Here is a 25,680-nt window from a genome sequence, read left to right on the forward strand (position 1 = left end):
GTAAGTTCTGGGCAGTGTATTTTGAGCTTCCTAGCGGGGGGCTGCAGGCTTAAGCTGACCTTTCTAGCAATGGGCCACAACAACTGGAGCATCTGAAAAGGAATTGAATTTCCATGAATATCACAATTCCTTAAAGTCAAGGATTTCAGAACTTTAGTTTCCCCATCCCCACTGGGAGGATATGGTAAGGCCAATGCTATTATTCTGTGAACTTCTGGTCTTTACTTTTCAGTGCATTGGTTATGTTACATTGATATAATAACACCATCAGTATTCATGGAGGGTCCACCTTTTCTGAGTTTAGACAGGGCAGCAATGTATTTCACTATCATTGCTTCTTTAAATACAGTGGATATCTGACAGTAGGAGCAGGGAGAGATTGTGCTCCAGGCAATAACCTTATGTTCTTAGACCTTCTCTGATTTCTTCTAACTGGCAGGGTCATCGTTTGCTTTATATATTAGAGGTTGTATGTTACAAAAATTTTTTTTCAATACCAAAACTATTTGGAACGTGTAGACCAAGATTCAGCCTGTAACCTATTCACACTTCTGGGGCATTTGGTATTTCTCATAGGGACACTGATAAGTCTGTTGAACATATCCTACCTGGAAATGCGTTTTAAATCCATGTTTCTAAAATACCAAAAGTATTTGGAACATGTGGACCAAGATTCATCCTGTAACCTATTGGAACTTCTCGGACATTTGGTATTTCAAATAGTGGAACTGATAAGTCTGTTGACCATGTCCTCCATGGAAATGTGTTTTTAATCCAAAGTTGTTGGCCTAGAGTATCAGGGTAGGACATCTGAGTGTCTCCAATCACTCAAGTCTTGTGGATGGTGAATTTATCATCTGAGTTCGAACCCACAGGGGTGAGGGTCCTGAAACCAAGCTGTACCCTGTTCAGCTGATGATAATCCTGGAGAAGCCATCTCCGTGGTCCATGTAAGCACCTGATGTCTGGAATAGGTAACACCTGGCTGCTTACATCTCTTGGTCTCTATAGAGTAGTGGGAGAACTGAGATCCACTGAGGAGGCCTCTTAAGCATAGACCAATCGCCTAGCAGTGACACTGGGTTCCAGGCTTGTTCTCCTGTTTAGGCCTAACTGTGGACTATGTTCACTCTATGCATTCTCCCCATGCAGGTTCACTTGTGTTCTTCTACCTACAGACACTGGGAGAGAAACATCATCCCCTGGCACTGAACTAAGCGAGAATCAGGCCAAGAAGGAAAAGGAGAGGCTGATTAAAGAGCTGCAGCTCATTACCGAGGAGAGAAATGACCTGAGAGATCGCCTGAGGTTTCTGACAGAGAGATCCATGAAGAACAGGTATGAATCGCTCCAAATGCTCTTGTTCCATTCCTGGGACTGCAAGGTCACCTTCATCTTATCCTATTAAGGTTTTGGGGTCTAGAAAGCTGTGCCTCCCTAACCACCTTGTGCTAAACCTCACCTCCCATATAGAGGAGATTCAGAACCTTGACCCTTCCTGAGGAGCGAGATGGAAAATGGACTCATCTGCTTCCATTTATTGAAAAGCAGATCTTGTGGTCTGAATGAAGAATTCGGGGATAAAGTCAGGGAGAGTGAGTGTCTAGTGTGCATTTGCAAAGCCCTTGACAGATGGTGGCTTTGCAAGATTGTAATTGCAGTGAGTTTATGGTGAGTCTCTGTACTTGCTAGGCAGGGGACTGAGTGCTGGAAGATCCACGCAGCAGCCTGAGGGGCTTGGTACCAAACTGTTCATCTCAATGCTTGACTAGAAGGTCTCAGGCTCAGGCCTGTTTGTTATTGTCTGTGTGTCTTTCCCTCTGAGACAGCAATGGTGGATGCATTTCTCCTGGTTTTCACAGTACTCTCTGTTTCCATATTTCTCTTTCTCTGACTCTGTTTTTACATTTCTCTTTTTTGTGGGTATTTCTCAGTCAGTGAGTCTGTATGTGCATACATCCAAATGCATATGGACAACTGTTATATGTTTATATTTCCCTCCACACTTGGAATCTAGGGGTCTATGTCTTGGCCTGAGTATTTACCTGTAACACATTCATGGTGATGTGAATGCTTTGTTCTGGGAGCCCCACTGTCAACAGCACAGTTCTTTGACTATGTGGCCACGATTGTCTGTTTATTTGTATTCCTTGTGCAGATTATAATTTTGTGTTGGTATAAGGTCTGTTATCAAAACAGGAGAAAAGAAATCACAGGTTTCTGGGTGTGTTGGGGTCGGGGAGCATGGAGAGGTGTGGCCTAGGCTCTTGATAGCTTAACTGGCTTGACTGCAGATTTCCTCTTGATTGAACAAAGGGAGCCAGGGAAGCCTCCATCTGGATGCCGAGATTCTGGTGTCCTGGATGCAGAAAAACAAGTTTCTGAAGCTGAAGAAAATCTAATATGTAGAATTCAGAAGGTGTCCTTCCAGGACTGGTGTAGTACAGGACCCACCCTGAGTTCATATATTCCTAAATGCTGATGTTCATTGGATTCTATCATTTGGGGCCAGGCCACACTTCAGGCCAAATCCATATTATGAAGACCTGGAGAGAATGGAGCAGGCGGTCATGTCAATTCTGCACAACTTAGAGATGGAGAACACTGAAATCCATGAGAACAACCATAAGCTGAAGAAGGAGATTACCTTCTCTAGGTAAGTCCTGGTCAGAAAGGCTATCACCTGTGGAATGGCCATTTCTGACTTTCTTTGTTCTGGATTGGACGGTCTTCAGCTCTGGTTCTATCTCTTGTGCTGTTTACACATCAGTGTGCCAGGGTCATTAGGACTCAGTTTTCAGTTCTATAAAAGACTGTTACTCATCCCAGGATTGTCTAGGCATCTTCAGAAGGCTCTAGATAGAACAGCACTGATTGAAGTCAGCAGAAGGTTATTAGGCTGACCTGGACCTATGGTGTCATACCAGGTTTTACAAAACTCAGTGTGTGGACCACATGGTTAGCATGACCTTCTCTTGGTTCTACTGACCTCCTTTGAGGGTGTTGGCCCACTACTAATTGATGTTGCCCCCATGCATTGGGCTTTCATGGATAGTTGTAGATCCATGTTCTTTCTCAGAGGTGTGGACACTAATTGGTGCTCGGGCCAAACAAATAATTTATTCTTCCCGGAATTTACTCTTTGTGGTTTGTGCAGCAGCCTTATATGTATCGAAATGAATACTATTAAGTCTTCATGGGTATCTGGGTCCTGGTGGAGTTAGTGGCACTCGGGAGTGGGAATGGGAGAAAGGGGCAGCATGATCTTACTATGCAGACTGTATTTCCAGAAACCTGCTCAGCCAGCTCCTGATGGAGAACACATGTAGGAAGAAGTTGTTCCCACTGAAGCAGGAGAGCAAGGAGGTACATCTTGATTGTGCACTGAACCAGAAATATTTGGTTGACGTCAACAAGAAAGATAAAGACCAGCAACGTCCAGACCCAGCATCATCTGGTAGGGTTGAGCAGCTGTGTTAGCTTAAAAATATCTGATAAAGTTTGCCAATTTGATACATCTTTGCTCTCTCCTACCACCTTTCTAATTTACACTCACAACCACCCAACCACCTCATGTAATGGAATTGTTTATTGCTCTGCCTATGGACAAGTATTCTGGGAAGCCAACCACTTTTCAGAAACTGAATTATTTTGCAAGTATATTTGTCTGCTCTTTTTGAAGCTGCAGTATAGAAATGGTGACAGATTAATAACATACCTCATTATTGCATCTCCACGTGATAGATTGGATGCTCTGTTTAGATTTGAACAAGTTCTTGGTTCTTTGACAAATGTCACTCTGTGGTCATGTGACTTCTTGTGTAGGAAGCACCTTTGCGGGATAAGAACAAAGTGCAAATGTCAAATTAGAACTTGTCATTGGTTTTAACCTTGGTGACATATGGACATCTCCTTTCTTCCTGCAACCCAATGAGGTTCCTTCCATTGCCCTGTTCTTGGTTTGCACTGGTATAAGTCTGGGTCCCATATTGGCAGCCCACATTACTTTGAGGCTCTCTGGAGATTTTGCCCTTCCCAAAGAGTTAGCAACAATGATATCAGTTAAAAGGTCCATGTTGACTGTCCAATAGAACTGAGATGGTAGAAGGCAGCCTTCCGACAGCTGCCTTGCATTTCACCACCAAATCAGTGTCTGAAAAACTGCCTTCCTCTCCCAGGTCTCAGAAAGTGCAAGAGAGCTGGAATTGGACACACCCCAGTAAGAGAGCTTCCTGAAGAATAAGTTGCTTTCTCAAGAGTCCCTGATGACAAACATCCTGAATGGTAACAAATTTTTTGGATGAGTATTCTTCCTCAGAGTTAATTTGTCATTGCTTAGAGACCCTAAATTTATATAACACTAAGCCAGCCTGACTGATTGAGGTCTTACTTTCTTCTCAGAAAACAGCACTTGAGAGATAACTTGGGGGACCTCCTTTCATTATGTGTGCAAGAGGAGAAACAGCAATACATCTGTGCTTCTAAATGTTCGTTAAGAATGTGCTGTTTAGAAATATTTTTTTATGATTTTAATTGAAATTTTCTTTTTGTTGTTTCATATTTATATGTTCTTGTTACTGTTTTTATCTTTTCACATATTTTTAAATATTTTAATTTATTTGTTTTAATCCTGTTTTGTTGTAAAAATGAATTCCTTATGAATAAAAATTGAATTCTATCTCTTGACTCTTAAGACCATCATTCTTACTCAAGGGTTCTGTCCCCTCCTGTGGACTTAGAACTGACAGCTACAGATGGATCTCTGCATGTTCCATGGATCCTGGGCTAATAAGTGAATTCAAAGTCAGCAAGGGGTACCCAGTGTGACAGTGTCTTTTGTGTGGATAATGTGGCTGTTTCTCCGACACACACTTTATGATGTAATCACTGACATGCTTTACCCAATTGTTAGGGTCCATGTGGTTCTTCTGAGAGAGCAGCAGATGCTCTATCCTGTGAGTCATCACCACAGCTCCTGCAGGTGCTTTTGTCCTTCCACATCATGTACTGTATTAGGTGGACAGGATCACCTACAATTAAATAGAGAGATCTCAGGAGATGTGTGTTCACAGGGAACTTACTGAGCTGTGTGTGCTCAATGTGTTAGGTTGTCAGGCATCCCTACAGGGCTCTGGTGTTCCCACTCCTCATTGTGGGTCAGGATCATCCTCCAGCACCACTTAGTGTCCATATTAGAGCAGATCTTTCACCTATTATCAATGATGACCATATGTATTCTGCACATCTGACAAAATACAGAATAGAAATTAGCTTCCTGTTGGCCAGATTGGCATAATGAGTTTTTTGATTGTTAGCATGAAAATTATTTTAATCTAAGCAGTTTAGGGAAGAACCTCAAGGACACCCATAGTGAATGCAGCCTGCAGCTGTGAACACAGGTTTCTGTTGGAGAGCAGGCCTGTGCTGGCCCAGAACCTAGGTGGGACAGTTCAAGCTACCCTTTTTCCATGGCCAATCTGGGATCATATTGAGAATGTATTTTTTCCAGGTGACTGATTTCCAATTTATGGAATTGAACTAAATTACTGAGAGTGGAGGTGACTCAGAGAGTTAAAGTACAAAAGGACCAATCCAGAATGTCCACAAAAGCTTGCTGTCACCCCAGGGCTTTTAAAAGCTCAGCAGCTAGAGAAGCAATGTAGTATTTGGTTATTCTCATGAGTAGGTCTAGTCATTCATCATAAGCTGAACATGACACAAAAAGAGTCATCTGTGTCACAATAGAAGCTAGTTGTACCTAGATTCACACCACACTATCACATCACTACCGTATTTGAGGTTCTCAGTTACTATCTAAGAACCTGGAAGAGGCCTGGGTCTTGCTACACAAACTCATAATTTATGTCTTCATGACACTGTGTGCTTTGTTCTGTTGATGCTACCATTGGCATACAATACCTTGGATACTTTGTGCTGACATCTGTGACATGAGACAATAGTTCATGCCATGCCTAACCTGCATAAACTGTCCTTAGAGTACGGTGTAGTCAGAGGGGCCTTTTTTTTTCTCTCTGAATTTTCAAAATATATCCAGTCTTCAGACAAGTCTTCAGCCATTGTCCAGTGCCTGTCTTGAGATGTCCACATTGTCTCCTAGGAGTATTCATCCAGCCTGCTCTGTAATTTTGTAGAAGATTAATAGGGTTCCAGCCCTAGGATTTAATTCAGTGTGATTATACTTTCCAAACATGCTCAAAGCCCTACATTCCACCATAGCCTGTGTGCTTTAGAGAAAGAAAATAAAGAACCACATTGCACTTGAAATTTCTCCTCCAACAAAAGGAGAGCCTGCATAGGGCCTTTAAGTAACTCTAAGTCCCAGCTTCTGCATAACTCCCTCCATCGACTCCATTATTGGTGTATTTTCATTACTGCTCACTTTATTTTTGGTGTGCAAAGAACGTGTACCATGTCAGTAAAGTGTGTGTGTGTGTGTGTGTGTGTGTGTGTGTGTGTGAGAGAGAGAGAGAGAGAGAGTGAGAGAGAGAGAGAGAGTTTGTGTTTGTTTGTGTTTCTGTGCATATGTTTGTGTATGTTCATCCATGAACTCACTATCAATTTTCATAAAATGACTTAGAAGACTGTAATGAAAACTGTCGAGGTGCATGCAGACGTGTGTTACTAGTGTCCCACGGCACCTGGCAGGTAACACTGAAATGGTGGTCTACTATAATACAGCCTAAAAACAGGCTGTGGACAGTTTACACAGAGATTGTGACGTCATCACCACTAGAGAGAGCAGCAAAAGCTTCATTTATCACATGCTGCTGTTACCAAGATGAGGCAAAGACTTATCCTACAGAGAGTCTGGTATGATTTGATGGCAGGAAATAAACTTAGTACTAAAATCATTCAATTACAAACGAAGAGGATAATACAAAGAGTCATAGGAAGCAAGAGCTGTTTTTTGAGGAGATCCATAAGAGAAACAACCCCTTTCTGAAACTAAGTACACACCACAGTGTCAATACCTAAATTATCAAATCAGAAATGAAAAGGGGGATGAAGCTATAGACATGTGAGTGAATTCAACAATCATTAGGGCTTCTTCAGAGTCCTTTACTACAGAAAAGTGAAAAATCTATTTGATATTGGTAATTTTTCTACACAGATAACAAATACCAAGTTAAATCCAAATGTGGGATTTAACTCATAAGATTATTCTCATAAGAAAATAGATAGTATTTAAACGATGCCACTACAAAAATTAAAAAATATATATGAGGGCCACTAGGCTTTAATGCAGCCTTTCAACCAGACGTTTAATGACGACCTAATAACAATAGTGCTTCAATTATTCCTCTGATTTGAAAGAGAAGGAACATTGCCAAACCCCTTCTCTGAGTTTCTCTTTTTACCTAGAATTCCTGAGTCTGTTGCTTCTTCCATTGTCACCCCATCAATAGAGCTGCAGGGCGAGTCTGTCCAGCCCCAGAGCGTATCCACCAGCTGACAGGGCTGGGTTTTGCTCTGCTTGCCCCTGCTCCTGCCCCCGCCCCTGCTCTTACCCCTGCCCACGCCCCCGCCTCACAGCCTCACTCGACATCGCCTCCGACCCATCCCCCCCTCCCAGTCCCACCACCGCCCTCGACTCAGACCCGTCCCAACCCCCGCCCCCAGCCTGCCTTCGCCCCTACCCTGCCCCCGCCCCGACCCCCCCACACCAGTCCTCTCCTTCGCCCCCCCCCCCCCCCGCCTATGCCCTCACTGCTGCTGCTTGCGTTGCTAGCATTCCGTTTCCCCTGTCGACCCCACCGCCACTGCTGCTACCTTCTCCCACTTCTTCAGCCCAAGACTTTTGAGATCCTGGCTTGCAGCGCTCTGCACTAGGAGGCTAATGGAGGTGAGGAGAGCCTAAGGGACAGACCCCAGGCCTGGCCCCAGAGACTTGTGTCTCCCCCTCCCCGGAAGTGCTTTCCCGCAGTTCTCCATTCTGGGTTCAGTTTGTGGGGACCCCAGCAGGTGGCAGGCTTTGCTGATCCTCAGGTGTGAGTCTGGGACAGTGGTGGGACTTATGGTTGAGGGAAGTCTTTCAGGCAAATGCAGGCTTTTCTCAAACTCTTGGACCATCTGGTGCCCTCCCTGGGGTCACAGGACCTGTGGAAGTTGGGAAGCCACTTTTCGCTGTCCTGTGTGACTTTCCCTGCAGAGTGAGCTCTCCTGCAGGAGGTACTCTCACATGCTTCTTTAAAAGCACCTGCTCCTCAGATCCAGATCAGTTGTGAAAACAGGCTTCTTCATGCCAGGGTGAGAGCTACCCCTCCCAGCTCAGAGCTGCAACACCTAAGGATCCTCCAGCCCCAGTACTGGTTGGGTCTCATGGAGGAGTTAGAGCAAAGTGCCCCTTCTGAGAAGTGACTCAGAACAGAAGGTTCCTACAACCCAATGAGGTCTTCCAGTTGCGCTGTTCTTGGTTTGCACTGGTATAATTCTGAGTCCCAGATTGGCAGCCCACATTGCTGTGAGGGTTGCTGGAGATTTTGCCCTGCCCACAGAACAGAAGGTTCAGAAGAAAGGCCAGTTTGGCACAATGAATTCTTTTGATAGATGGCAACAAAATTATCTTAATCTAAGCAGTTTAGGGAGGAACCTCAAGAGCATCCATAGTGAATGCAGCCACAGCTGTGAACACACGTTTCTTTTGGAGAGCAGGCCTGTGCAAGCCCAGGGCCTAGGTGGGACAGTTCAAGCTGCCCTTTTTCCATGGCCAATCTGTGTTTGTATTGAGAAAGTATTTTTTTTTCCAGTTGACTGATTTCCAACTTATGGAATGGAACTGACTTACTCAGAGTGGGGTTGACTCAGAGAGTTAAAGTACAGAAGGAATAATCCAGATGTCCACAAAAGCTTGCTGTCACCCCAGGGCTTTGAAAAGCTCAGCAGCTAGAGAAGCAATGTAGTATTTGGTTATTCTCATGCTTAGGTCTAGTCATTCATTATAAGCTGACCATGACACAAAAAGAGTCATCTGTGTCACAATAGAAACTAGTTGTAACTAGACTTATACCACATTATCACATTATTACTATATTTGAGGTTCTCAGGTATGATCTTAGAAACTAGAAGAGGCCTGGTTCTTGCTACATATAGTCATATTCTATATCTTCACAACACTGTGTGATTTGTTCTGTTAATGCTACCATTGGCATACAATACCTAGGATATTTTGTGCTGACATCTGTGACATGAGACAATAGTTCATGTCATCCCTTACCTGAATAAACTGTCCTTAGAGTACAGTGTATTTGGAGGGGCCTTCTTTTCCTCTGAGATAGCAAAACATTTCCAGTCTTCATACAAGTCTGTCAGCCATTGTCCAGTGCCTGTCTTGTGATGTCCACATTGTCAGCTGAGAGTCTTCATCCAGCCTGCCCTGTAATTCTGTAGAACATTAATAGGGTTCCAGCCCTAGGAATTAATTCAGTGTTCTAGTACTTGCCAAATATCCTCAAAACCTAGTTTCTACCCTAGCTCTGTGTGCTATACAGAAAGAAAATAAAGAACCCCATTGCACTTGAAGTTTAGCCTCCAACAGAAGGAGAGCCTGCACAGGGCCTTTAAATAACTCTAAGCCCCAGCTTCCCCACAACCCCGTCCATCGATTCCTTTATTGGTGTGTTTTCATTAATACTCACTTTCTTCTTTGTGTGGAAAGAATGTGCACCATGTCAGTAAAGTGTGTGTGTGCGTTTGTGTTTGTGCATGTTCATCCATGAACTCACTATAAATTTTCATAAAATCACTCAGAAGTCCCTAGTGAAAACTGTCGAGGTGCAGGCAGACTCATGTTACTACTGTCTCATGGCACCTTGCAGGGAGCACTGAAATCGTGGGCTACTTTAATACAGTCTAAATCGAGGCTGTGCATGGTTTTCAGTGAAATTGTGATGTCGTCCCCACTACAGAGAGCAGCAAAAGCTTCATGTATCACATGCTGCTGTTACCAAGGTGAGGCAAAGCCTCATCCCATAGAGTCTGGTAGGATTTGGTGGCAGGAAATAAACTCAGAACTAAAATCAATCAATTACAAACAAAGAGAATGATACAAAGAGCCAAGCAAAGCAAGAGCTGGCTTTTTTTTTTTTTTTTTTTTTTGAGAAGATCCACAAGACAGACAAACCACAGAGCCTATATCTAAAGTACCAAATCAGAAATGAAAAGGGGGATATAACAAAGGACACTGAGTGAATTCAACAATCATTAGGGCTTACTTCAGAAGCCTTTACTACAGAAAAGTGAAAAATCTATTTGATACTGGTGATTTTTCTAACAGATAGCAAATACCAAGTTAAATACAGATCTGGGAAGGTAATGAATAATTCCCATAAGAAAATAGATACAGTCATTAAAGGCTGCCACTCCAAAAATTAAAAATAATAATAATCAGGGCCACATGGCTTTAAGGCATCCTTTCTACCAGACTTTTAATGAAGACCCAATAACAATAGTGCTTCAATTATTCCACTGAATTGAAAGAGAAGGAACATTGCCAAACTCCTTCCCTGAGTTTCTCCTTTTACCTAGAATTCCTGAGTCTGTTGCTTCTTCCATTGTCACCCCATCAATAGAACCATTTAAAATGGGATGTAATCGATGTCTGGAGCCTCATTCTTTCCCATGACCTCCATGCGGTGTCCAGAAGGCATGCCTGTTCTCATGGACATGGACTCATCTCTTTATGCTGCAGCAAGAAGAAAGCCAGCAGAGGAGGCAGGAGCTTACAAAGAGTCAGTAGGATTTCTAGAAAAGAAGCATCCAGATCCCCATTCTCAGAAAACCCCTGGCTTGCTCTCATGTGACTGGGTCCTCAGACACCAGCAGCCTTAGATGAGACCAAGGAAAGCTGTGCAGAGTCCTGGGTCCCCAGGTTCTTGACCTCCTGAGTGACAGCTGTAGACACGTCCTCCAGGGAATCCTTACAGCTGGTGACATCTGGACAAGGTGAACCAGATGCCAAAATGAGACATGGGAGAGAAATCTTAGACTGTTTGGAAGGAATCAGTCTCTGCTTTTGCTTTTGTCTCTGTGTGCCCTACTGCTATGATGTTCATGGGGAGCTCTCATGCCAGTGGGTCTCCTCCTAATGTGTTTGAAGTTGCAGATGTCCTGGATGTTCTGGACCCCATCAGAACTCAGCCCGTGCTCAGTCACGGAGGTCAGCACCTTCCTGTCCATCAGGTCATGAGACCTGAGACAGTTGAGGTAACGGCAGTTGGCCTGGGTGAAGTGCTCACAGACTTGGACTCTCTTGCATGGCTGTGGCTTCAAGCAGATCTGTTTGTGGCTGTCTCCTTTGTAGTAACTTTTGCAGGAGAAAAGCATCCCCCTGTACCAGGAAGAAGGCCGGCTCCTCTTGGTTAAGCCCAGAAAGCTCATGATTCTTCAGGACCTGGAAGCTCTGTTCCTAAAACTTGGTGTGGATATTTGCAGAGGTTTCTCTGGGATATTGCATAATGACTCTGTCCCAGAAGTTTGAGCTTGCAGAGGCTTGGGCAATCTGTAGCATGGTCCCTGGATGCACTTGAGATTGAAGCCACAGGCTTCAGTAGTAGCCGCAACCTACAGCGTGATCCCTGCCTGATCTCCAGTCTCCAATAGGAATAAGCAGTCTTGCCCAGCAGCTCATAGAGCTCTGCCTCTGGAGCCTGATCCTACTCTGCAGTTCCTTTAAGGTCATGCAGCCCCTGTGGGTCCACAGGATCTTGGTGATGAAACAGTCTGCCCCAGGATCCCCCATGGTGCACTATGGCTGCAGCTGCTCAGGCTTGTGAGCTGGACTCTGCTTTGTGGAGAAAGGAAACTGGAAAAGGGGATAACACATGAAATGGAAATGAAGAAAATAACCAGTAAAAATTTAAAGAATTAAAGTCATCATCTCAGGAGAATGAGTGGGAAGCCAGGTCCTTAAGCAGGCAGGTTCTCCACAACAATGCATGCTGGGTTCAAGACTGGACCGAGGTGCCCTGAGCTTGGGACTGCCAGGCTCCTACTGGGAAGAGAGCTTTCTTCTTCATTTCTGTAAGTCTCTCTAGTTTTCTTTTAAGGCTTTCATCTCATCATTGACTTTCCCAATGACCTTTTATGACAAGCCATTATGGTTAACAAGAATTAAGTAAGGGCTCATTGAGCTGGTGGTAGTTGGAGGTCTGGGGGAAGCCCTGGACAGAGAGATCTTGCCTGCCAGGGGTGGGATGTGCATGGTGGGAGGGACTAGTGGAGTGTCATTGGCCTCAGTATGCACAGGCTTGGGGCTGGTGCCTGGCTGCCTGGTGCGCCTCTGTGGCTACTTGGCCTGGGTCCCACCGCAGATGCCCATGGTGGTTGCTGGCCAGTTGTGCTTGCTCTCCCTGTCCTCGGGGCTTCTGGCGGGGCTGACCACAGCCTTGAACATGGACAAAGTGGGCCGGAAATCGGAGGATCATGGGAGCATCTTCAACTTCCCCCTCCCCAAGCACTGGCAGTTGCAGCTGGAGGACAAGCCACTGTGAGTTTCCCCACATCCAGGCAGGTGTTCTGCACCACCAGGAGAGCAAGGGCAAGCACTGCTGCCACCTGTCCCACATGTGCAAGGCCTATTTGCTGACTGGCAGGGCTTCACTTTGCTCTGCCTGGCTCTGCTTTACCTTGCTCTGCCCCGTGGGCTCTCACTTCTTTGGCCAAAGACTGTTGAGATCCCGGCTTGCCTCACCTTTCAATAGGCACCTCTGTGAAGTGAGGAGAACCAAAGGGACAGAAGGCTGACCTGGCCCTGGAGACTTGTGTCTCCCCCTCCACCAAAGTGCTTTCCTCAGTTCTCCACTCTGGTTTTAGTTTGCAGGGATCCCAGCAGGTGGCAGGCTTTGCTGAGCCTCCCCTGTGAGAAGGGGACAGTGGTGGGACTTATGGTTGTGGGAAGTCTTTCAGGGAGATGCAGGCTTTCTCAAACTCTCCGACCATCCATCCAGTGCCCTCCCTGGTTCCCATTCCCTGTGTTTGTTGTGAAGTCACTTTTCGCTGTCCTGTGTGACTTTCCCTGCAGACTGGGCTCACCTGTAGGAGATACTCTCACATGCTTCTTTAAAAGCCCCTGTTCCTCAGATCTAGATCAGCTGTGAAAACAGGCTTCTCCATGCCAGGGTGAGAGCTACCCCTCCCAGCTCAGAGCTGCAACACCATAGGATCCTCAGGCCCCAGTGCTGGGTGGGTCCCATGGAAGAGTTAGAGGAAAGCTTCCCTTCTGAGAAGTGACTTAACACAGAAGGTTCACAAGTGACAGTCAACCCCCAAGTATTTCTTCCAGGAGAAAGCACTCAGCTCTCCCCTTTAAACAGTTTAGGCTCCCACATGGCCCAGTTTTGTGATTGGGGAAGATTTTCTGGAGCTTAGTTGGCTAGTCAGAGTGGGGCTGCATTCTTGTTTTTTTTTTTCTTTATTAACGAGTATTTCTTATTTACATTTTGATTGTATTTTCTTTCCCGGTTTCCGGGCCAACATCCTCCTAACCCCCCCTCTTCTATATGGCTGTTCCCCTCCCCATCCTCCCTCCATTACCACCCTCCCCCCAACAATCACGTTCACTGGGGGTTCAGTCTTGGCAGGACCAAGGGCTTCCCCTTCCACTGGTGCTCTTACTAGGATATTCATTGCTACCTATGAGGTCAGAGTCCAGGGTCAGTCCACGTACAGTCTTTGGGTAGTGGCTTAGTCCCTGGAAGCTCTGGTTGCTTGTCATTGTTGTTCATATGGGGTCTCGAGCCCCTTCAAGCTCTTCCAGTTCTTTCTCTGATTCCTTCAACGGGGGTCCTATTCTCAGTTCAGTGGTTTGCTGCTGGCATTCGCCTATGTATTTGCTGTATTCTGGCTGTGTCTCTCAGGAGAGATCTACATCCAGTTCCTGTCGGCCTGCACTTCTTTGCTTCATCCATCTTATCTAATTGGGTGGCTGTATATGTATGGGCCACATGTGGGGCAGGCTCTGAATGGGTGTTCCTTCTGTCTCTGTTTTAATCTTGGCCTGTCTCTTCCCTGCCAAGGGTATTCTTGTTCCCCTTTTAAAGAAGGAGTGAAGCATTCGCTTTTTGGTCATCCTTCTTGATTTTCATGTGTTCTAGGCATCTAGGGTAATTCAAGCATTTGGGCTAATAGCCACTTATCAATGAGTGCATACCATGTGTGTTTTTCTGTGATTGGGTTACCTCACTCTGGATGATATTTTCCAGTTCCATCCATTTGCCTATGAATTTCATAAAATCATTGTTTTTGATAGCCGAGTAATATTCCATTGTGTAGATGTACCACATTTTCTGTATCCATTCCTCTGTTGGGTTCTTTCCAGCTTCTGGCTATTATAAATAAGGCTGCTATGAACATAGTGGATCACGTGTCTTTTTTATATGTTGGGGCATCTTTTGGGTATATGCCCAAGAGAGGTATAGCTCGGTCCTCAGGTAGTTCAATGTCCAATTTTCTGAGAAACCTCCAACTGATTTCCAGAATGGTTGTACCAGTCTGCCTCCCACCAACAATGGAGGAGTGTTCCTCTTTCTCTGCATCCTCGCCAGCATCTGCTGTCACCTGAGTTTTTGATCTTAGCCATTCTCACTGGTGTGAGGTGAAATCTCAGGGTTGTTTTGATTTGCATTTCCCTTGTGACTAAAGATGTTGAACTATTCTTTCAGTGTTTCTCAGCCATTCGGCATTCCTCAGCTGTGAATTCTTTGTTTGCCTCTGAACTCCATTTTTTAATAGGGTTATTTGACTCCCTGCGGTCTGACTTCTTGAGTTCTTTGTATATTTTGGATATAAGCCCTCTATCTGTTGTAGAATTGGTAAAGATCTTTTCCCAATCTGTTGGTGGGGCTACATTCTTAATCCATACTCATTCACACAACAGAACATCTTCCTCCCCACCCACGAGGCCTTGACTTGAACCCAGGTCCTTCCAGGACCAACAGACCTGAGAGAACAGATTGCAGCACAAGAGAGAAAAGAAGCCAGAATAGTTTAAACTGGAGAAAACCCCCATATAGGCCGTTTACCAACTTTAGGGGTTGTGCATATTGTGGACTTCAGAATCTTAAGGTCAGATTTTTCTGATTACACCTTATAGGTGAAGCTGAAGTCTACTGAGGGTGGGATCATCCCAGGCAGGGAGGGGATCTGACTCTGCAGGCCTGGCCACCCTCTGCATTCTCCCAAAAATAATTTTTAGTCAGCTGTAAATCTGAAGTGAAATTTGTTTTTTGTCAACTCAAACGGTTGACATTTCAAGTCTCACACACCATGTGAGAGACACACATTTATCCACAGGGGATTTGAACTTACTTCTATAGAAATGACTGTGGGCCAACAGAGGGAAAGCATTCTTGCCTTTAGCATTCTGTCTGTATCAGAGACTACATGGACTGGCTTCCTGGACAGACATGTCCAAGCAGACAGACATTGTAATGAGGGAAAACTTAGGCAAGAAATGACCTGGGGACAGTGATTTCAGATTGTGCCTTTAGCCAGGAATCTCTGTTGTCATTAAGGCAAGCAGTCTTGGGCCTGCCAAAACTTGTCAGTATTTCAGGGCTCTTACAACTGCTCCAGGTACTTCTGAGGTGAAAGCCTTTCATTAAAAAAAAAAAAAGTTTATAGAGCAATATTTCTCAACCTGTGGGTGGCAACTGCTTCACAGAGATTGCATATCAGATACCTTGTACATTATGACTCATAAGAGTAGCAATATTATTTATGAAGTAGCAATGAAATAATTTTATGGAGGGGATCATCACAGTATGAAGAGCTGTATTAAAGGGTTGCAGCAGTAGGACTGTTGAGAACCACTGCCATAGAAGCTGACACATGGGAGCAGACTCCTCAGATGAGTAGAGACACAGGACAAGGGATACTGTGTCCCACCCTAGAACCCAGAGGCAGAATCTATCCCAGGAGTCTGTGGGTCACCTTGTCTTAAATTCTCCCAGGGTCAAGAATAGCATTGATCATCTCAGCAGAGTCAGCTTGCACAGCCCACATCAGGCCCATGGCTTCGCTTTACAGAGAAGGATGTGGGTCTAAGTGACAGCCCGTGAGACTGAGGGGACCCTGATACTCATTTGCTTTGAGCTGTGGTTTCTTCACCTGTAAAATGGACGTGTTTCTGCTGAATTGGGTTGTTGTGGAGATTAACAGAACATACAACCTGATCAGTGTCTGCCTGGCATGGACCCTGCTGGTTAAATGGAAGCTGTCGATGATGACGAAATTAAAAGTAGAATTTCTAGCCAGATAGTGTTAGTTGTGGGGCGCCATACAAGTGTTCTAAGCATTTTCTGATTCTAAGACCGCCTTGCATTACAACCTAAGGCTCTTGATTTAAATTTTAAAAAAAGAATAAATATAAAATACCAATATGAAAAAATCATAATCAGAAATGAGCTAATTCCTGCGAAGTCATTTAGCTTTACATTTTCTGCTTCTATATTCCAGGCATCTAGAGTAGCACTATCCGAGATCCTAAAGCCTTCTATTATGGTGCTACCCATTCATTCCTCTCTCCTTGAGGACTTCTCAGGTGACTTACCAGAATCAGATGGCTTTTAAGATTGTTCCCATCAGGTGCGATCTCTTTGTCCATGGGCCTTGCCCAAAGCTGCAGGGCCAACCTGTTGTTTTACAATCCAAAATTCCAGACATTAATTTTACCAATGAAGTTTCAGGAGTCAGATGCTGAAGTCAAGTAAAGCTCCCAACTGTCTTTCCTGATTCACTGACCTCCCAGAAGAAGAGCAGTCCTGTTCCCTCTGAACACTTTCTTAAAAATCCTTTAACTCAAAAACTTTCCATTGGTTTAGTTATCTAGATTTCCTTTCACGTTGTGTCTTGATCTGCTGGACGTACGTGCACTTTTTACCTTTGCCATAAATGTGTGTGGTAGGTGAGCCATACCGTAATTAAGTCCATGTTTACATGAATAAACAACTCTTGCTTTAAATGTCTGTGCCATGGCCCTGCTATACCACACACTAGTTTTTCAGTAAATAATACATTCTTGGAGATCACAGTGTGATCAAATATTTTGTAACATGACTTAGTAACGTTCCCTCGATTTTATAAATCAATTTCTTTGACGAGGATTCTGGGTGTTGTCTGTCAGGTCTGAGTGCATCATCTTGGGAATCCCAAGGAACATCAAACTTGGGCTTTTGAAACTGTTGCATATGGCCAACCCGGAGCAAAAACCACCCAGGAATCTACTGATACTTGACACACATTAATTCACCTGCCTTTTTCATATAGTTTATGGCAAGAGGTCACCATTCTTGACCTTGTTTCATTATAAAACGTGGACCTAATTGTAAGAGTTGGGATCAAGGAGATCACCCCACAAATCACAAAATACCCATCTCAGATAATCATATATGGTTTATTGAATACAAAACATCCATGAATTTCAGGACAGAATTAAAAGTCCAAACCTAAGGATAATAGAATAGAAGAGAATTTAGATTTCCAGTTCACAGGTCCAGTAAGCATATTCAGTAAATCATAGCAGAAAACATCCATAAGGTAAAGGAAGAAAAGGCCATGAAGGTACAACAGCCTACAGAATGCCAATTTAATCATACCAGAAACAATTCCTCCATTAACATAATAATTAAAACACTGAATGCACAGATCAAAGAAAGATCATTAGAAGGGGTAAGGTATAAATAACCAGTAACAAATAAGTTCAGACCTATCTGAATTACACCAGACTTCTCAACAGAGACTCCAAAAGCCAGAAAATCTTGGGCAGATGTAATGCGGACCAAGGATCCTATACCCAGCATAATTCTCAATCACCATAAATGGAGAAACCAAAATATTTCATGACAAAACCAAATTTTTTTTTTTTTGGTTCTTTTTTTCGGAGCTGGGGACCGAACCCAGGGCCTTGCGCTTCCTAGGTAAGCGCTCTACCACTGAGCTAAATCCTCAGCCCCAGACAAAACCAAATTTAAACAATATTTTTCTCTAAGAAAGCACAACAGAGGATTGTAGTAGGGAAACTCCAAGACAATGAGCTAAACTATACCCAAGAAAAACCAAGAAATGAATCATCTCTCAATAATTTCAAAAAATGAAGCACACAATCACCATTTCACCCATAACCAGAAAAAGAAGAGAAAGCAGCAACTATTGGTCTTTAATATCTAACCAGACCCTCTGTCACCAATCCCCCAGCTCCTAGGGAATAAACTGCCAGCCAAAGTATATACAGGGTCTATGGTTCTAGGTAACTGTGTAGAAGAGGACTGATTTAAGTGGCACCCACGTGGCGGGAGGCCATTGACTACGCTGATGCCTGTTGCCCACCAAAAGTAGATGCTGGAGTTGTGAGGTGGGAATGGATATGTGTAGGTGGGGGAACACTGTCATATAGGCAAAGCTGAGCAGAAATGGGATGTAAGATATGATGAGGGGAGTGTGGAAAGCAGGACAACAGTTGAAATGTAAATAAATAAAATAACCAATTAATAAAAAAATAGCCAAAAATAAAATAAAAAGTGAAAAGGTAAAAGAAAACTTACACCAAAACAAAACAAAAGAAATCCTTGTAGTGGATTGGCCTAATTCTGCTTGTATTTTAATGCTAATATGTAGAACTCAAGACTGGTTAACCTCCAAAAACTGACCCTGCTCCCAGTTAACTGTGATTATAAAGAAGCCAACAGCCAACAGCTGCACAGTAGAGAGATGGGGGAGGTGAGCTTTGAGGGCTTTGCTAGAGAGGATCATGAGGAGGGAAGAAGGAGGAAGAAGCTGCCAGAGAATAAAGGAAGAACATGTGTGATGGAGAGGAGAGAGGAAGAGGACAGCAGCCATGGTTAAGGGAGAGGAGAGCCTGGTCCTGAGGGCTGTCCAAGTGCAACAAAGAGCAGCCAAGATGCTACACAGTCAGTAAGAGTTGAGCGTTATTGTTTGGAAAGTAGATCTGATACCATGGAGGGCAGGCAGCTGCCCAGCTACTGTGCTGATCAAGGCATATGATGAATAAATTTACAAAATATGTATAACCAGTAAGGAGCTCTATAGAGGATCCTAAAAGGAATACTTTAGTTTGAAGAGAAGGATAAAATACCAGAGGAAACAGGAAATAATTTAACAAAACTAGAACAGTCAATCAAAAGAAGCCAATAAAACCCACAAAAATTAACAAAATTTAATACATAGGTTTAAATAATATTTGCACGTCACTTAACTCAATTCCCCAGTAAACAGACATACATTTAGCCAGAAAGAGGATCACCATCATGAGAGATGTAGAGGATATACTAGGGAAACAGACCTAAGACACAGGTCCCTATAGCAATTCTATGCAGTTTCTCTATCCAGCTGACAGAATAGATTTCAAACCAATCCTGTCCAGAAGATGTAAGGACATTCATTTCATACTTTGCAATTATAAAAGATACTACAATTCTAAATATATACATATTAAACACAGCAGTCACAAATTTAAATATATAATTATCAGATAGATCTGAAATTACCCATTAGCTATCATAGTGGTTGTGATTGTTTTTAATAGTCTATTCTGACCACTTGGCAGATCACATGCAAATAAACAAAAGAGGAGGAGCAGAATTCAGTGACATCATCAGTCAAATGGACCTAACAAACTACACTGAACTATACATATATTTTCTATCAGCCTGTGGATCTGTCTCCAAAATTGACCACGGATTAGGACACAGAACAGCCCTCAGGAAAGATAAGAAAGCTGAAGTAGTGTCATGCATTCTATCTAAGCACAAAGGAATCAAGCTGGTATCACACAATAGAAAGTGCAGTCAGTACACACTCTCGTGGAAGGTCAGCAACACAAACAACACACTACTGAAAGGGCCAAGGGAGAAACACATAAGGAAAAATTAAAATTCCTAGAAATGAGTGACAATGAAAACACAACCACCACAGATCTATGCGATACAACATAGTTTTAGGAATTATGTTGCAGTCAGCAAAGCCAGAGCAGTGGACCCATCTAATCCCTTTGTCATGCATCAGAAGTAGAGAATGTGGAGTGTGCCCTGTTGGGTTACTGCCTTGAACTGGCTCACCACATTCCCAATTTCCCTTTGCAATGATAACATATTTTGGCATTACACATTGGATGTATGCAATTTGCCTTTTGATTTCATAGGGGAATAATTAAGGGACTTCCTGGAGTGTCGAAAAGCACTGTGGATAAACTGTGTAGAGACCGAAAGACTACAGGGGTTTTGGAAGCTGAGCTAATGTATTTTTATTATGATATGTTTAAGAATCTATGGGGAATTGGGAGTGGAATATGGTGATTTGAATGATAATGGCCCCCATAAACTCACATATATGAATGTTTGTTGCTGGTTAGTGGAAATATTCGGGAAGAATTATAAGATACGGATTTGTTGGAGGAGTGTATGGGATTGGGCTTTGAGGTTTCCAAATTCAACACCATCTATAGTTAACACTTTCTCTGTCTCCGACTTGCACATAAGATGTAAGCTCTCAGTCAGTTCTCTAGAAACATGGTGTCCTACCTGCTGCCGTGTGCCCCAGCATAATATTCATAGACTCATGATCCTTGAAACTGTAAGCTGAAATAAACTCTTTCTTCTACAAGTTCCCTTGCTCATGGTGTCTCTTCACAGCATAGAAAAGAAACTAAGATTGGAAGGAACAGTTAAGTGAAAAATTTCTCAATAATATCCTGGAAAATAAAATTCAGACATTTACCAAAAGTGTCAGGTACCGTGATCAAGCTGGCTTGACTGCAGAGGTGCAAGAATGTTTCAACACATACAAATGAATAAACAATTCACCACAGAAAACCAAGAACAGGAAACACATGATCACTGCAGTAGAGGCAGACAATCTCTTTGGCAAAATCCCACAGTGATTAATGCAAAAGTCCTGGAGAATCTGGGATATGGAGAAGACATACCTTAACAATATAAAGGCGATATGCAAGGCCAACAGCATCCTAACTGGAGGAAATCATAATGGATTCCCACTAAAATCAGGAATAAGTCACAGATGTTCATTCTTTTCATCTAATTCAACTAGTATGTGAAGTCTTATCCAAACAATATGACAATAGAGAGATGGAAAGGCATGTTAATATGAAAGAAAGCAGTCAGAGTATTCTCATTTGCCGGCGATATGATCCATATATAAAGACCACGAAACCACTAGCAAACTCCTATGGCTCATGGACACATTCACTAAAATCACAGTAAAATCAATAGAACTCCTGTATACCAACAATAAATATGACGAAAGAAGCCAAGAAAACAAACCCATTCAGAATAAAAATCTTGTAATATCTAAGGAAGTAAAGACTTGTTAAAATGAAATCATTAGAAAAAAAAAAACTGAAGAAACCAGAAAATGAAGAGACCTCTCATTTTCATGTATCAGTATGATTTATATTATTATATCGAATCCTACCAGAGTCATCTACTGGTTTAAATCCATCCCATTATAATCCCAATACAGAGCTTCATGGGAATGAAAAAAAAAATCTCAGAACTCACATGAAACACAACTGAGCAGGGCAGTCAGACACTGCTAACTAATAAGACAGTAAAGCACTGCGGGAGGCATCACCTTTAATGATTTCACCTTCATTTTGGGGAATAGTAAAAAAAAAAAACCAGCATGTTAATATCATGAGAGCAGACACAGTGCCTAATGGAATAAAATTGAAGAGCCTGATATTGGCCTATGTTCTTATCAGCATTTGGGTTTTGAGAAAAAGGAAAACAAACAAACAAAACAAAAAACTCACAACCCCCCTCCCACCACCACACACAAGTGCAGTTTTCAACCTGTGGGTTGCAAGCCCTTCAGGGAACAACCACATATGAGACATACTTTATACATGCTATTTACATTACAATTCAAACAGTAGCCACCTTATATTTATGACTTAGCAATGAAATAATTTGGTAGTTGGGGTTGGTTACCACAATGTGAAGAACTGTATTCCTTGAGTTGTTCTTGGTCATAGTATTTTTCTGCAGTAACAGAAATGTGACTGATATATAAACTGGTACCGAAGTGAGTGGAGATGTTTGTGAGGAATCTCTTGATTTTTTGGAGGAGGGTGGGAGACTTTGGATTGGGAAAACTGTTGAATTATTTAAGGAGATCTTAACAGTTCTTTTAGTTTGCCACATGGGAGACATAAGTATTGTGAGTCTGTGCAAAATAGAGCCTCTCTGATGAAACTTCAAAGGATGGCAGGAACTCTATTGGTGACTGGCTTAGAAGCAATTGATATAATTTTGGCAAACAATCTGTCTCTTTTCTGCCTGGTTACTAAGAAGTGACCTGAAGATAAATAAAAAGCTAATTGACTAATTGTTTTGAGCAAACTTCAAGGGGTAGATATCCGGTGACCTTCCTCATATGGTAGGAATGTGTGTTTGTATTTTTCATTGTTAATGTAGCCAGGACTTCAGTTAATCCTGCCACATTCAGGGTCTGGACGCATAGGAAACTGCAAGATCTCCCAGGATTTGGAAAATGTCCCAATTGTTGAAAGGTCCCCAAAACATGTTGTCACCCCACACACATTGGGAAGCAACTTAAAGGAACATGACCCCCTCATTCTCAAGAGGAAGGGTGGGTGGGTGGTTATTTGTCTGCCGTGGGCTGTAGATGATTATTGTCAGTTAGGGGGTTGGTTGCAAGTTCTTACTGGCCATGGTCAGGGAGGAAACAGTAAAGCAGATTCGAATCAGGGATGTCTTTCTTCCTTTCTCTTTCTCTCCTCAATTCTCTGTCTAATGTTGTGGGAAATCAGGAGAAGGGATTAAAATGACAAAATCATAGATCACTGTATCTCTATTTATACTAGAAAGCAATACCAAGTCTCAAATATTTTAGGATGGCATGGATTTTTGAATGATGATAGAATTTAAAATTGTACTTGCATAAATGATTCAATTCATTTTTAAGATATAAGTATATGCAACTTATTCACAATGTGGTGTAAAATTCTAATTTTATAAAATTACTACTGCACACTGCCGTGGATAATTAAGGAATTCAAGCTAGTACTTTCCAACTATAAATAATCAGTCTTCCAGTTAGGTACTGCTTTAGTTAGGTACAGAAATAAGCTTTATTTAACTTCCTGTGTAGGTTTTTAAAGTTAAGTAGGAAGTAAATCCCTTGGGGAAAAAAAGCCACATTTGTCCACTGAGATAGACATTATATACAAAGGTGGTTCTCAAATCCTTTAGAGATCTGAAGTATCTGCCATTTCAGATGTCCTAATAGTTAAAGGCTTTTCACAGTGGGAGAGACCTCAACTCCTGGTAGTGTCCCCAATCTATTCTGAAAAAGATGATGGGCTCTAAAGAACCATTGGGTGAAATACTACCCACTTACCTCTACTGCTGCCAGAAAGCTGTCCAGACTGTGCAGAAGTTGATCATGGGGAAGTCTGTGTCCCAGTTTTTGGAAAAAAAAATAGGATAGTCCTTCAAGTGACCTGCTTCAAAGGATTGTTGTCAGAGCTCCTGGCCCAGTGAGTTGAAGGTGGATGCCACAGTGACACAGGAATATTTGCTGACTGACTCCCAGGGTAGCCAACCATTTCTGTCATTTCTTTAGATTTGGAAGCTGTTTGCTCTGAATTTCCTTTTATTCAGGCAACATTTCTCCTCCTCAGATCTTGGATGGGGTTGAAGATTAGATAGTTTAGTCTTAACCTTTTCTTGTTATGAGAATCAGAAAAACAAACTTGTTCACCATCGTGCAGAAATGTGACAGCCAGGAACCTGGACAGGAACAGGGTGGACATGGGAGGCTCAGAAAGCAGGGCTCTATGGACACTCCACAGCAGTATTAAAACTCCTGCGATATCCGCTCTGGCACCATAAGTCCTGAGAGAGGATGGGGATGCCAGGAGAGTGTGCGTGGTCTGCCCACTGCCTGGGACTTTTAAAAGCTTGTACCACCCCGAGCACATAGAAGAGCTTGAGCAGAAAGAGGCCGATGCCCAGAAGCCGCTGCTGTGGTAGGAGGCAGTTATGGCGGTTGGAGGTGGGGGTAGAGGTGGAGGAGGGATGGGAGAAGACCGAGGAGTTTCCCCAAAAGACAAGAACAGACATCATCCTTACTACTCCAGAACCCACGCCAATCCACCCCACCCCTAAAATGCCCAGTCCACTGCCAAACGTCCCCATGCCAAGCATTCACAGCTTCATCCCCACTGTGCTCATTTCTTTTTTTTTTTAACTTCTTATTTATTCTCTGTGAACCTCACATCCTGCAGCTCAACTCCATTCATCTGCCCTCCCCTCAGGTCTGCACTCCACCCTTGCATCCTGCTCTAAATCAGAGCAAAAATAATCTTCGTGTAGAAGCTGAATAAAGAAAATTTGTACGCAAAAAATGTGTCAAATTTTAAGGATGAAAGACATAAACGCTTAAATTGTTTGGAATTAATGAAAGTACATTTGGTCTCAGAAGACTTATTATGGTTAATAAATGCAAGTTATGATAGATAAGGGATACAAAGCTTAAAAAGTGATAGAAAATGATTTAGGTACAAAATTTTAGACTAATATAATTTAGATAACGAAGTACCTTCTCCAATTTTGCAAAATACGAATGGACAGAATATTGTGACAGTAATTCTTACCTGATGCATCTCATAAGTTTTCTTATTTTATCTAGCTTATTAATGTTAAATTAAAGGTATTTCTTGGAGTAAAAGGGGAAATGCTGAGGTGACCTCCCTTTGTACTAAGGTGTGTCAACTTTCAATTGTTAGTTCTGTACTGGCAGTGAGCTAAGTGCTGGCAGGATTTCTCTTGTCATTTCTATGTCCCATCATCAGGTTTGCTATTTTGTGGATGTTTGTCCTTCTCATCAGCTCAACACAAGCTAAGAGATGTATCAGGTGTTGTCTCACTGCCGATTGGATGTAATAAAGATCTGATGGCCAAGAGCTTCGTCAGGAAGTATGTGGGCAGAACTTCCGGGCATAGAGAGGGACATAGGAAGAGGCAAGCTGAAGCAGGAGATTCAGAATAGACATGGGCAGGAAGAGATATGGAACAGACCACGGCAGAGGGGTAAAGAGCTAAGCAGCAGGTGGGTCTCAATGGTAGAAGAATGGGGTTAATTTTTAGAGAAGATGAGGGACTGCCCAGTGAAAGGCCTAAGATTCAAACTATGTTCGAATTCTCCATGTCCCATTTACACCTCAGGCAACTCTGTGAAAATAGTACACAATACAGTATTAACATGGCTTTGAGTCTGTGGTTTGGTTACTTTTGGTCACTGTTCCTCAAGACTGCAGGAGAAGGAACAACACACAGGGCAAACACATGAAAACCATGTGCAGCTTAGAGTGGAAAAGATGACTAAGAAGTTTAATGTCACAGCAAATTCATGTGCTGAAGAGGAGGGTGACATAGTTAAGGAGATGAATGTTATTAACGATAAGCCTCCTGCCTCTGTACTGTAGAGATGTGGAAGGTGTCCTCAAGGCAAGACTCTTACCAATTAAAGTTCCAACTTGGAAAAGGGAGCTCAATAGATTTCGTGCTCCTACAAAGCAAGTGCATAGGGAAGCTGCTGCAGTTGTCATCCAAGCAGGCAGCTGACAGGTCAGTGCACCTCATGTGGCACAGAATTTGGAGGAAA

At 43.0% G+C, this 25,680-nt stretch overlaps 1 long non-coding RNA gene and 1 pseudogene across 1 annotated transcript; one reads left to right on the forward strand and one right to left on the reverse strand.

Annotated features, from left to right (window-relative positions):
- The first annotated feature begins 2,990 nt into the window (after positions 1–2,990).
- Positions 2,991–4,628, forward strand: LOC134483605 (uncharacterized). Its single transcript, XR_010060398.1, has 3 exons — positions 2,991–3,457; positions 4,179–4,284; positions 4,402–4,628. It is a non-coding gene; the product is annotated as an uncharacterized LOC134483605 (long non-coding RNA).
- A 5,803-nt stretch (positions 4,629–10,431) lies between these two features.
- Positions 10,432–11,904, reverse strand: LOC134483499 (zinc finger CCCH-type antiviral protein 1-like; annotated as a pseudogene).
- Positions 11,905–25,680: the final 13,776 nt, after the last annotated feature.

This window comes from Rattus norvegicus, chromosome 19 (genome assembly GCF_036323735.1).
Source record: "Rattus norvegicus strain BN/NHsdMcwi chromosome 19, GRCr8, whole genome shotgun sequence".
Taxonomy (NCBI): Eukaryota; Metazoa; Chordata; class Mammalia; order Rodentia; family Muridae; genus Rattus; species Rattus norvegicus.